At 43.4% G+C, this 14,027-nt stretch overlaps 1 protein-coding gene across 2 annotated transcripts in view; it reads right to left on the bottom strand.

Moving 5' to 3' along the window:
* The window catches only part of RNF19A (ring finger protein 19A, RBR E3 ubiquitin protein ligase), a 55,826-nt gene extending 48,478 nt beyond the window's left edge, over window positions 1–7,348 (bottom strand). The window contains exon 1 of one of the 2 annotated variants that reach the window (XM_020900011.2): window positions 7,080–7,348. The gene's annotated coding sequence lies outside the window, so the exon portion shown is untranslated. Of the gene's footprint in view, window positions 1–6,305; window positions 6,385–7,079 lie in introns of those variants that run through there. The other variant, XM_020900012.2, reaches the window with a different exon arrangement.
* Between the last annotated feature and the right edge of the window lie 6,679 nt (window positions 7,349–14,027).

Here is a 14,027-nt window from a genome sequence, read left to right as displayed (position 1 = left end):
TGCTATTTTTCCCAGCAATCTTGATTCCAGCTTGTGCTTCATCCAGCCCAGCATTTCTCATTATGTACTCTGCATATAAGTTAAATAAGCAGGGTGACAATATACAGCCTTGACGTACTCCTTTTCCTAGTTGGAACCAGTCTGTTGTTCCATGTCCAGTTCTAACTGTTGCTTCCTGACCTGCATACAGATTTCTCAAGAGGCAGGTCAGGTGCTCTGGTATTCCCATCTCTTTCAGAATTTTCCACAGTTTATTGTAATCTACACAGTCAAAGGCTTTGGCATAGTCAATAAAGCAGAAAGAGCAGAACAAGAAGAGATAAACACAGTAACATGGACAGTTAAAAGGCAGCTGCAATACCCTAGGAGAAACATGATGATGGGCAAAATGATATGTCTTGAAAGTAGAACTGACAGAACTGACATGGATTCCAAGAGGATTTTGGCCTGATTAACCAGAAGGCTGAAACTGCTGTCCACTGAAATGGAGAAGGCTGTGAAAAGAATAAGTTTTAGGGAGAAGCTAAGAGCAGGGGTTCCCTTTAAATCTTAGGTGAGAATATGCATCCAAATACCCAAATGACAAGCATGGAGTTTATGAAGAAGTTTGGCCTAGAGATAAAATTTTGAGAAAAACTGTTTCCTGGATGGTGTGTAAAATCACAAGTATGGATGAACTCACCAAACGAGTAAATAAAGAAGGGTAAGGATTGAACCCTGTGGCACTCCATCCTTAAGCTACAAGGTTTACAGGAGGATCCAGTAAAGGAGACAGGGAAGGTAGAAGGAATCACACCTTCATAAGACAAAACCTGTTGGTCTATCCCATCAGTATTATGTTTTCACCCTTCCCCTAAATATAAACTATATCTTAAAAAGTCAAAAGCAAATAGGGGCAAATTGGCAGGAGGAGTGAAGAATGACATGAGAGACAATAACAATGTATCTTACAGAATATAAACTATTTCTTAGCCTGTTCAGGCTTGAGGGTATTAAGACGCTTCCTCTGATATTTCTAAGAATGGATAAGCACTCCAAAGGAAGGACTGTCTTATCTCCGACAGTCACAATAAGTGATACAAAATAAAGATAAGCACAGATCTTTTTATTCTTGACTGTATATTAGTTTCCTGTGACAAATTACCACAAAGCGGGTGACATAAGACAACAGAAATTTATGTTCTCACAGTTCTGGAGGCTAAAAGCCTCAAATCCAGCAGGGTTATAATCCCTTTTGGGGTGGCATAGGAGAATTTGTTCTTCACCTCTTACAGCTTCTGGTGATCACAAGCATCCCTTGGCTTGAGGCCACATCACTCCAATTTCTCCCTCCACGGTCACACTATCTCCACCTCTTCTGTTTATCTCCCTCTCTTTTGTCTGTCTGTAATTTCCCTCTACTTTTCCATTATAAGGGCAACTTGTCATTGAATTTTGGGCCCCTTGGATAGCTTGGGATGATCTCCTCAAGATCCTTAATTACATCTGTAAAGACTTTTTTTCCAAATAAGGTGTCATTCATGGGTTCCAGAGGTTAGCATGTGAACGTATCTTTTTGAGGGCTACCATACAATCTACTGCATGATTCCAGAAATTATCAGTAAAATGTGTTATGTTTATGCAAAAAGTAAAGGGAGGTTCATCTGTAATTGCAATAAATCATTATTTTTAATGAAAGCATATGGCTATCAGGAGATATCTATTTAGTTTGGCTATGTATTTGATTTAGCTATATTTGGTCATGCATAATTGCTTACCAGGTAACCACTGCAACCCCTAGTTCAGATAAAAGAATGAATCACTGTGCTATACCATACATATCCTGTGATGACAGAGTTATTTTCCCCATTTATATGCACTTAATCAGTGCCCACCCTCTATTTCCCAAGGGCTTTATTTCATGATTTTAAGGATGCCTATATAAGAAGTGTTGGTTATTCATATAAACAAAAACTGAAGGATAAACTAGTTCAGGCAATATTTAAATAGATAAGAGGTTTAAAATTTGGTTCTGGAGTAGACCTAGTCACCTCTCTTGACTCAATGTAAGAGCACTTTGTATTGATTTATCCACTGCGACTTACTCCAGTGTGGGAGGCACCAGGACCTCCACACAGAGTAGTCTCATGGGTACTTCTTCCTTCTGTTTTTACACTCAGATCTGCTATGACAAGTTACTAGTAATGAGAAAACCTCTTTTCTAACAGTCTTGTCTGAGTAGTTAAACGTTTCAAAGACACGGGTGTGGGTGGGGGTGTGTGTGTGTGTGCGCGCGTGCACCCATGTGCTCAGCTGCTGAGTCATGACAGGCTCTTTGCAACCCCATGGCCTGTAACCCGTCAGGCTCCTCTGTCCATGGGATTTTGGAGTGGGTAGCCATTACTTTCTCCAGGATATCTTCCCAACCCAGGGACTGAACTGTCTCTTTTGTTGGCAGAATTCTTTACTAATGAGCCACCAGGGAATCTTCAAAGACATAATTTATACTAATAAAATGAAATAGATGATAGCGCATTCTCCCTCATTTTATAAACAGGGAAAGTGAGGCAGAGTCACTTTGAGAAAGCTGTACAAACAAAAGAGGTCAGGTATTCTGACTCAGTTTAACTCAGTAATTCCAATTCAATGATACTTGTGCTTCTGTATTTGGATTCAAAAGCCATGTTAGAAAAAGACTATCAAAAAGACCAAAGAATTTCGGTGGAAAGGAACAAACATGTCAAACAAAATATTCCTAGAGCTATGCTGTCTAGTGTAACCACATAGTGGATCAAAGACTTAGTATGAATAAAACAATGTAAAGTCATTCATTAATACATGCTGAGATGGTATTTTGTATATGTTGGATTAAATAACATATATTTTGAAAATTAATTTCACCTGTTTCTTTTTACTTTTTTAATGTGACTAAAAGAAAATCTTTATGACTTACATTATATTTCCATTAGATAGCCCTACTAGGGGTATGATATAATTACATTATACATACTTTATTCAGTTAGCAAATACTTAATCCAACATCTATCACTGTCAGGCCTATGCTAAATGCTGAGACTTAAAGAATAAACAAAGATAATGGTCCCTGCCATCACAGAGTTTACATTATCTCTTATACTTCCACTACATATATCATATGTATTATCTCACTTATGGTAATGCATAAGAATAACAGAACACCATTTGGGGAGCAAATGCCAATACCTGACTTAGAAATCACAAAATATGAATCATCAGTACATTTATAGTACTGGTCATCTATTTTTGTGATACATGACTTACAATACTATGTAAGTATTCAGGGGTCTCCAGAGAAGGACAGAGGTTGAAAATACGAAGTGTCCATAATTTTAAGAGGCTGAGTTCAGATTTCTGGACCCAAGACCAAGTTTTAAAGTTTTTTTTCAGCTTCAACAAATCAGGCTGTGGATTTTGCATCAAAATTCAACACACAAATTTATTTGAGGACTTAAACAACTCTTTATTGGTTTTGTCCTACTAAGACTTTCACATAAAAAACTATCATGTAGAAATTTAAAAAAAACAAGTAGCATTTCTTGAGTACATGACTTTTAAAACAAAATATTAGGTAACATCAACAGGACAAGAGTATACAATGTTTTCTAGGCTAATAACTTTCAAGAAAATGTTACCAATAAACAATTGTTCAGGTTTTATTGACAGCTACAAAGAGCAAGCAAAAACTACTTTATCAAAAGTGTTAATCTTTCTTAATTTAATACAGAAAGTATTATGGACATATGATAGCTATTGAGAAACAAAGTTTCCAAGTTTGAAACACCCAAAATGATTTCACTGATGTTTTTGGTTGAAATCTACCATCATCTGAAATACAGATGTGTTTAGCAAAGGAATACTATCCCTTGGTTTTTAGCTGTGCAGGTGTGGTTATATATAGCTGTTTCAACATTATACAAAGCTACATATACAAACTGATACCTCATAATTTAAAAACTAAAAGGCCAAAGAAAAATAATAATTACTCCGGATTGGAGGAAAAAATATTACCTAAGGAAAATTTAGCTGATCTCCATAAGTAATAAGATTAACATTTTGCTTTTAAAAAAGATCAAACCCAAACCTTTAAGCTAAAATACTACATATACGATCATGAGTCCTTTCAGACCATCATTAAACTACTAGTGCTAGTTTACCAAATACAATGCAAATACAATCAAATATAAAGTTAGAAGTACAACTTTTTTTTTTGGCCTTCAGTCCAAAATGGCCTAATTTTTAAATGGGCCTTAAATGATAAAAGATCATAAAGCTTAGTAAGCAGGAAATCAGCCTGAGTTTGACAATCAATTGTCACTTGTCAGAAACATCAGAAAAACAAATAAGAATTTTCTAAGATTTCCTTTATAATCTGAGTAGAGAAGAAATGGAAGAAGGCAATTCAGATATAAATGTGACAAAATTTATCCCCAGCTTACTTTCTGCCTAGCACCTAAGGATTTTTACATGTTGTCACAAATATTTGTTCCTTCTCCTCCCTAGAAAATTCAGAAAACTACATTTTCAATCCTCAATGCTCTCCAAATTGGGGAGGAGTGGGATAAGGGTGGGCAGGGATGATGAGAAACCAAAGAATTTCTGTGATAAATGTAAGTGCTTTAAAATCAGAACCTGCCATAATATACAAGAGATTCTTTCAAATGATAAGTTTGTTTCAAATTACCTATATTTAATTCCACCTAACAACTCCATACAGATACTCTTTCAATTTGATCCCATTACAGAGAGGCGACCCCACGTGTCTTAATCAACAACTACAAAAGTATTACCTTACAACTTCCTCTATTTCAAATTTGTGATTTGCATTTATTTTCCACTAAAATGCTCAAGTAGCTTTATAAATAGACAGTTATCTCAGTATCTTTCACATATTAAGTAGAAAAAAAAAACATTGTTTCATTTAACCTAGTAAAAAGGCACCCAAAATTCTATAAATACCACCAAAATTTTAAAAATTCCAATACTGGTCTAAAGACCGTAAAATGGGCTGTTCTTTACATAAACTCTAATGATCAAGTGAAGCACCATCCAAAGGAAACACCAATATTTCAAATAGCTACTATCTGTAGACTAAAAATTGAGTTGTGTTTCAACTCTTAAGATAATGTTACAGTTTTAAAATATAACCTCACTGGAATCTTCCTGGAAGTCACAGATACTGAAAAACTCCCAAACCACTCCAGTATTCTTGCCTGGAGAATCCCCATGGACAGAGGTGCCTGGTGGGCTACAGTCGATGGGGTCACAGAGTCGGACAGGACTGAGCGACTAAGCACACACACTAACATTAGTTGGCCAAATGTAATTTTTCCTCAGAAAAGACCCTTTGTTAAGGTATTAAAACAGTTCCTGAGGACATATGAAATTTAAATTTCAGTTACATTGTATACAATAATAAAAAGAGAAATAAAGCTAACAAAAAGAGGTTTTGTTGTTGTTGCATAATTTGGTTTATTTATTAAGTCCCAAGACTCTAAATCTTTACAATCTAAATTGTAAGTAGCAGGCAAGGAACATCTGAAATGTTAACAATAGATCATCGCCATTTTCTAAATAGAAATATTTACATTTCGATTCAGTTCTGACAGCTGGGTGTTAAGGAAGCATAAACTGGCAAATACGGTAAAAATGGCTTGACTTATAAACCGAAGTGGAAAGATGCTTATGAAGATGGTTAATGGCAAAACTGAAAATGAAACTTGGGCATACCATCAGACTTCACATAACAAAATGGGTCAAGGAATTTAGTTAAAATAAAAAAATACATATGTATAAATGAAAACACAGTCATGTTCTTACCACTTCCCCCCCCCCCCCCAAAAAAAAGGAATGGAAAGGAAAAATCAGGAACATTTTAAGGCAACCGATCAGAGGAAAGAACAGCTTTATTCCTACACTGTTTACTAACATTTAACACGAGCATTTGCAGCCAACACCTGGGTTTGAAAATTGCAGCAGCATTTAAACGCTGTCCTTTTTAACGTCCACCCAACAAGACTTTCAGCAACATTCTGAATAGTAAATATTAACCAGATAAAGCATCGTTCGTTTATTTCTATCTTCAAGAGCTAATGGGGGGGGGGGGGGGATAAGATCTTTCTTTCTCCCATATATAGCCATTCTTTTCCCTCTTTTATTTACTGCCCTTGTCGTGAGGTTAATGAACCCTAAACTTATTTTCCTTCCTCCTATTAATGAAAGGGGATGGGGAACGATAGAGGGGAATTCAAATGATAGGAAAAACTGGAAATTAAAAACAGTGGCATTACTTGCTGGATGAAGACGGAGAAATCTCTCAAGGTTTAGCACGAAGAGACAATCCTGGAAGACCCCCCTCTTAAGACATACTTTACCCCAAGGCCACACCAGTTTTCGTCGGTTTAATTTCTGCTTTTGCAGGGGGTGGCCGTCCCCCGGATGAACGTTCCCCGGGGCATGCCTCTCTCTTTTCCCCAGGGAGCCCCCAGCTGCACCGGGTGTGGGGGGTTGGGTGGGGGGCGTTGGCTCCGGCTCCGAATTTTGCAGCGAGGCCCGGAAATCAGTCCCGTTAAGAGCCGATTTCACCCATCAGGAATGCGCTCCGCCCCCGCCGCCGCCTCCCTGCCGCGGCCGCCCTCCGCGTCGCCTGCTCCGGGGGGCCGGGGAAGTGCCGGAGCGGAGCGCCGCCTCCGACCCCGTCACAACACCGCCGGGTCGGCCGCCGTCGCCCCAGACTGCCCCGGCCAGGAGGACAGGGCTCGCGGGGCGGATCCCAAGCCTCGCCTCCCGCCCGCGCGGCCGCCAGCGCCGGGGCCGAGCCGGGGAGTGGGGGCCGCGGATCCAGCGCGAGGCCTGACCCCCAACCAGCCCGTCAACCCCCGGCGCCGCCCCTGCCCCGCCGCTCAGAGCGCGAGAAGGGGCGCCTCTCCCGTGGGATTTCCGAGTCCATTTCTGTCCCGGGGAGCGGCCGGAGAGCCCCGCGTCGGAAACGGGAGTCGCGCCCCTGCCCTCCGGCTCCCGGGTGCAGCCTTCCCCCACTCACCCCACCCCGGACCCGCCCGTACCTTCAACTCCTCGGCAGGGCGCAGGGCTGCGGGCGAGCAGGCCCATCTCCCGGCGGCGGCGGCAGCGGCCAGAGGAAACACGGAGGAGGGTTCCTCAGAGCCGCCCAGGCGCCTCTCAGCTGGGGCGGGGGGAACGCAGAGGAGGGGTCCCGACGGCCGCTTTCCCGAACTCCTCCTCCGCAGTTCTGTCTTGACGGCGGTTCCCGGGAATCAGCGCCGCAACTGCCATTCTCTCCCCCCCGCCCCGCTTCCCTCAGCCCCCGCTGTCTCCGCCCCCTCCTCCCACTCCTTCCTCCCGCCCCCTCCCCGCCCAGCCGCGCCTGCCCCGCCCCGGAGCGCCGCCCGCGTGCCTTGCGTCATGGCGTCACGCCCACCCCGGCCCGTCGCTGGACGCGGGGAGACGCGGGCGTTCGCTCTCGCTCGTTTAGGCCGGTTCCCCTCACGGGAGCGTCCCACCTACGGCTCGAGTGGCCGGGAGTGTGGCGCCCCCCTCCACGCCTCCTGCTTGACCTCCGCCCGAGGCTGTCAGCGGCCCTTCCTGCCCTTTTGCCCGCAGGACTTCTCCCGGGCTCTGGGGCAGGTGTCTCAGGACAGGTTGGGGGGCGGGGGAGGGGGGGATGCCTGGAAGCCACTCTCGGGGTGTAGGGAGGTGATGAACTTGGGGACCCCCCGACTTTCGGCGTCCCGCACGCCATTGTTCAGTCCTTTTGTTTTCTTGGCGGTTCACCTGCTAGAGTGGCAGATCCCAGGGAGAGCAGGGAGGGGTTGCTGCAGCGAACTGCTTCGCTCCGCTGGAGGAAACGTCCTCTCAGAGTTCCCCCCTCACCTTCTTTTAATAGAGCGCAGGCACTGCTAAAAGCAGCGCTTTTTAGCCACAATTTAACACCCTGTGTGAGGGTTCGGAGAATATATACCACTCGCCTCTTTTTTTTTTTCTCCACCTCTTTGATATCACGAAGTCGCTTAAGTATTCAGAATTCATATTTCAGTCCTGTTCGATACCTTCTAAATGACTTTAATCCACTTTTTCTGTCCCATCCCGTCCTAAAAGCCAGTCATACCCTCTCTGAATTTTTTAACCTCCACATGACTGGTTATCAGTTCTTCTTAGTTGAATAAACACATTCAGGCCATTCCTTCCTAGTTGATTTCAAGATTCAGTCACTCTTTGGAATACTGAGAAATAGGGATGTGATACATGCTGGACTGTGTGTCTTTTTGCCATCTGTTACTTAACTATATCACCCTGTCAATCCTTGTTTTAGTGAGACTAATTAGACACAAAGGAGCCGTGAGCATACTTGGTATCTTTGGTAACCTAGTAAATGTTTACCAATTAGAAAGCTAAACAATCTAGGCAGTTTAGGTCTAAGTATCTTTGACCACAAATCTTGAAGTAATCATGGATATGTTCGTTTTTATTAATCCGATGTTTTAAAGCTGTTATATATTCCTTTCAGTGCTATTTGAAGGCTGCCAGCAATTTATTAAGTGGGATACTTTAAGCCTATAGGTAGTACAAGAATAGTAAGTTAAATGGATTTATAGAATTGAAACCGCGGTGTCTTTCAGAGCTCTGGTGCTATGTAGCTCTTTATGTCTCAGCGCCGAAAAGAATCGAGAGGCAAAGTGATAGACAAGTGATTTATTAGAATAGAAAACCAATGAGGTTTAGAAGTGGCAGATAAGAAAGGCTGTGCCCTGAGAACTTACTGGGCTGCGTTTCATAATCAAAGGAAAAGTGGGGAGGAGGAGAAAAGCTTCTCTTGTCTTTCTTGAGTAGATGCTGTGCTTCCATCATCATCAACTCCTCCTTGTTATTCAGGAGAGTTTTCTTATCCCTACATGGTCAAGCTAGGTCCACAAATAACTGTTTTTATGCATATAGAGAACGTGTCCTGGGGATCATTAACTTACTGTGCTCGCTGGGCAGTATGTGGGTCTCATGCCACCACTGTTCTGTTGTTTGGATGCCTGTCTAGTGTTCTGCTGCATGGTTTTGTTGCTAAGCAAGCCTGCTTGGTTTTGTGGTTCAGCAAACCTGCTTTCTTGAATAATCATTAACTTACAAGGGTTTCCCATATTTTTTCTACTTATAGTCCCCTAAGTGGGATTAACTATTTAATCACCTACTTTGTCCCTTTACTCTGTCCCTGTCAGAATGGTACCCATACACTATATAATTCTTCTTGTAATTATGTCAACATGTTGAACATTTCAGAACAGATGGGGCATTGGCTTGGAAGGGAGTTTTGAGTATAGAGGCTCTGCAGAGTGGGAATGGCCTTGTGTTCTAATTGTCATAATTTCCGGAGATGCCTTTTCCTACATTTCTTGTTGGTTAGTTGCTCAGTCTCCGACTTTTACGATCTCATGGACTGTAGCCTGCCAGGCTCTTCTGTCCGTGGGATTTGCTGGGCGAGATTATTAGAGTGGGTTGCCATTTCCTCCTCTAGGGGATCTTCCCAACCCAGGGAGCAAACCCATGTCTCCTGCATCTTCTACATTGCAGATGGATTCTTTGTTGCCAAGCCACCAGGGAAGCCCTGTGCTTCGCTAGAAAGTGTAAATCTATTAAACAATCTGTTGAACAGCTACACTCAAATCCCCCCAAGCAGTTCACATGTAGCCTGTCCAAGACATAATTTGTTATCTTTTTCTCAAAACTTGCCTCTATCTTTTAACCAGGACCATGCCAGAAATCTAGGATTCTTCCTAGGCACCCACTTTTTGATCAGTTACAATTCATAATTAACCACCAAGTCCTGCTTATTGTGTTCTAAATAGCCCTGCACTCACCCTCTCTTCTATATCCCCCTTCTGCATTTGGAGCAGTGGTTTCAACTTTGGCTGCATGTTAGAATCTCTTGCAGAGTTTTTAAAAATCCTGATGTCCAGGATGCATCTACCAATTAAATCAGGAGTACTGAGGATGGCACTCAGATGTCAGTATTTAAAACTCTCCAGGTGATTCCAGTGCAGAGCCAAGGTTGAAATGCAGTGCCAGGGCTTCATAATTTCTCACTGGATTACTGAAGAAGTGTAATAATTTTTGACATTCTCCCTTCTTTACCTACTTTCTTCTAATTCATTCAGTATTAATTCAGTAAGTATTTATTGGGTGCCTAGTATATGAGGCAGAGAAGGCAGCGGCATCCCTCTCCAGTACTCTTGCCTGGAAAATCCCATGGATGGAGGAGCCTGGTGGACTGCAGTCCGTGGGATTGCTAAGAGTCAGACACAACTGAGCGACTTCACTTTCACGAATTGGAGAAGGAAATGGCAACCCACTCCAGTGTTCTTGCCTGGAGAATCCCAGGGTGAGGGGAGCCTGGTGGGCTGCCGTCTATGGGGTTGCACAGAGTCGGACACGACTGAAGTGACTTGGCAGCGGCAGCAGTATATGAGGAGAGGGTTTTGCTATTATAGAAAGTAGGACTATAGCAATGGAAAAGGTCTTGTATCTGTTCTCATGGAACACAGATTCTGGGGGCAGATTTAGGGAAGGCAGAATAAATAACAAAAAAGACATAAAAGGAAATAAATTTACCAGAGTAATGTAGAAACCAGGGACCTTGTTACTTCAGTTTGGGGTATCAAACTAAAGTCCACTCCTCTGGCATTTGAGCTGGTTTCTACAAGATAAGGAGGAAAACAAACTAAGGGGTGGGGAAGGCAGAGAGAACAGCAGATGCAAAGGTTGTAGCAAGACAAACTTGCCGAGTTCAAGGCAACTAGAGGCTTAAGTGGGGTTTCCAGGTGACTCAGACAGTATAGAATCCTGCAATGCAAGAGATGTGGGTGTGATCCTTGGGTCAGGAAGATCCACTACAGAAGGGAATGACTGGCTACCAACTCCCGTATTCTTGCCTGGAGAATTCCACAGACAGGAGAGTCTGGCGGGCTATAGGCCATGGGGTCGCAACGAGTCAGACACCACTGAGAGACTGACACACCCACACACAGAGGCTAAAGCATCGTGACAGGGGATGTGATGTAGGCTTACAGAGGCAAGGAGGAGGCAGATTAGTAAGACCTTTTAAGGTCATGATAAGAATTCTAAATAGTTGGGGCAGTGTGTGATGAGAATCAATAGATTAAGTGGAGTGACCCCCAATTTACCTTTGGAAAAGATCGCTGTCCTTGTTTTTGTGGATCAGATCATAACAGAGCTAGAGCAGAAACAGGGAGAGCCCTTAGGAAGCTATTACTAGAATTCAGGAAAGACGTCATAGTTCTTTGGACCAAGGTGGAGACAAAAGAGGATGATCTTGGTATTTGCTTTAGAGGAAGAATTGAGAAGACTTGCTTGGATTGGAGTAAAAGTAGGGAATGAGAGAGAGCAGTGAGGTAACAATAATAACTACTCTATATTGAATACATATTACATGACAGGCACTGTTTTAAGTGCTTTATTAGTAGTAGGCCATTTAATTATAAGACTCCCAAAAGGTAGGTGCTATTAATATACCACTAACAAATGAGGATCTGAGGCTTAAGAGGTTAAGTCATTAGCACAAAGTTACATTGCTGATAAATGGCAAAGCTGAAATTTGGACCATGCAGGCTATCCAGCTCCAGAGCTCCTAACCTTCCCCCTCCTCTACCCCAGCCCCCTCCACTGGTGACACAAAGTGAAAATTTCTTTAGCCACACAAAACTGCTTGCACAAAACCTTTCTCCTTTCTCCCTCAGCTCCTCTGTCTGTCTGACACTTGAGCATCTACTTTTCTCTGCACTTGCCATCTGCTCTGCCTAGAATGCCTCCTCCCTTCTCTCCATCTCGGTCAATACATCAACCATCACTGGTCCTTACAGGCTAAGCTGAGCACATCTTCTCTAGCTCCACAGCAACACTTAGATCTATAACTTTCTGTGTAAAGCACTCATTATTATTTATAGGTCTTTTCTACTAGACTCTGAAGTCAGGTAGCTTATTTCCTGACACATAAGAAAGAGAAGAAGGAAGCAATCAATGATGCCTAGCCATGTACGTGGCATGCCTTCCCTGGGCAATGGGAGATACAAACACGGTAAAGCATTGTCCCTGCTTTCGAGAAGATTGTAAACTTGGCAAGGAAACAGACACAGAGAAAATTGCTCTTAATCCAAGGACCCAAAGAGTGATAAAAGCATGTAGGAGCACTGGACAGGACATTGGAGGGAAGAAGCTCAGCTTTAGTGTCGTTTCGTTGGGGAAAGCAGCAACCAGGAAGGGGACCCTGGGTGCTTTGTTCTCCATCGTCATTTAACACGGCTTGAGGAGGCAGTATGGGGACCTCATCCAGGAAGACTTGGAGATTCTCAGTTGACACAGTTGATTCACTGGAATGTGCCGCTTCCTGCCCCCTCACTCTCACCTGTCCTTTTGTGAATACATATATTGATTCCCAAATTGGTTCGGTTTCTTCCGGGCAGGGTCACAGAAATGTCCTCTTAGACAGTTCCCTTCTTTTATTCATCAATGAGGTTTTAGAGCCTTGGTTCTAGCTGCTTACCGAACTCCTGTGACCCACCATGTGGGGTCCAGTGTGTAAGGCTGTGAAGAGGGTGCCAGGAACATAGACCACACTGTGCACGCTGCCCTGTAGATGTGCGTCACAATGGCTCTGCTAACATACCCCACCATCAAACAGTGAAAGTAGTACCTACCCCACTGTGTTGTTCTCTAAGAGTCCCTGGGACTGCAAGGAGATCCAGCCAGTCCATTCTAAAGGAAATCAGTCCTGAATATTCATTGGAAGGACTGATGCTGAAGCTGAAAGTCCCATAATTTGGCCACCTGATGTGAAGAACAGACTCACTAGAAAAAACCCTGATGCTGGGAAAGATTGAAGGCAGGAGGAGAAGGGGACAACAGAAGTTGAGATGGTTGGATGGCATCACCAACTCGATGGACATGAGTTTGAGCAAGCTCTGGGAGTTGGTGATGGACAGGGAGGCCTGGCGTGCTATAGTCCATGGGATCACAAAGAGTCAGACATGACTGAGTGACTGAACTGAACTGAACTGAACCCCATTGTGTTGTTCTCAGGATTTTTTTTTGGTTGTTGTTCTCAGGATTAAATGAGCAAATGCAGATACAGTACTTGGGCTTGGCACACACTAAATCACCAGTAAGTGTTAGCTACTATTACCAGGTAAGGGGAAACTCACTAGAGTGGGAGATATTCCAGTTAGGATTTTAAAACTGAGGTCATCTTTGTCCCAGCTTGGGTGGTTCTCTTAATTGTTGGGAAGAATCCGGAAAGAGAGGGCCTTTTCTCTTCCAAGTTGAGAACCTAGGCCTCTCACTGGAAACGTCCTTCAGGTGGCTGAAGGCTGAGTGGCTGTGATCCACCTGTCCCACTGCTCTGCCTCTTACACCTGACCTCGCACAGGGGAACTGGCACTGTATCGTCCCCAAATCCTGCCCAAGATACCCTCCCTTGTGGGAAGGCTCCACTCCCCAAAGGACTGTTCAGTCAGTTTTTGCAGTGGTATTTCTCAAAGTCTCTGATGGTCAGAACCATCATTGCTAGAATCACCTGGGGTGCTTACTAAGCTAGATTCCTGGGGGGTCCTGGAATCTACTTCTTAACAAGCTCCCCAGATAATTCATATCACATGTTTGAGAACTATAGCTTACATGCTTCAGCCATTATGACAACATTCCAACTTTGAGCAGTTTTCTTCTATTAGATCTCTTGTTGGGCCCTTCAGAAAGGACTGTATCTCCTTCCTCTTCTTGGTATTCATTCAGTTACCCGAAACCTGATTCATTCTCCGTCCTACCCATTATCCAGATGTGCCATTTCCTTTAACCTTTACTTGTTGGAGACTGGATTCTCGGGGCACCATCGTCCTTTGCTTACTTCAGTCTTTCTTGATTATCCTCCCTATTTGGCTGACTCCTAAGCAAGCTGACTGCGTGCTGGTGACCTGGACCAGAATCCCACAGAGTCCCCT

The sequence above is a fragment of the Odocoileus virginianus genome, chromosome 15, assembly GCF_023699985.2.
Source record: "Odocoileus virginianus isolate 20LAN1187 ecotype Illinois chromosome 15, Ovbor_1.2, whole genome shotgun sequence".
Classification (NCBI taxonomy): Eukaryota; Metazoa; Chordata; class Mammalia; order Artiodactyla; family Cervidae; genus Odocoileus; species Odocoileus virginianus.
This window is presented reverse-complemented; position numbering and strand designations above follow the sequence as displayed.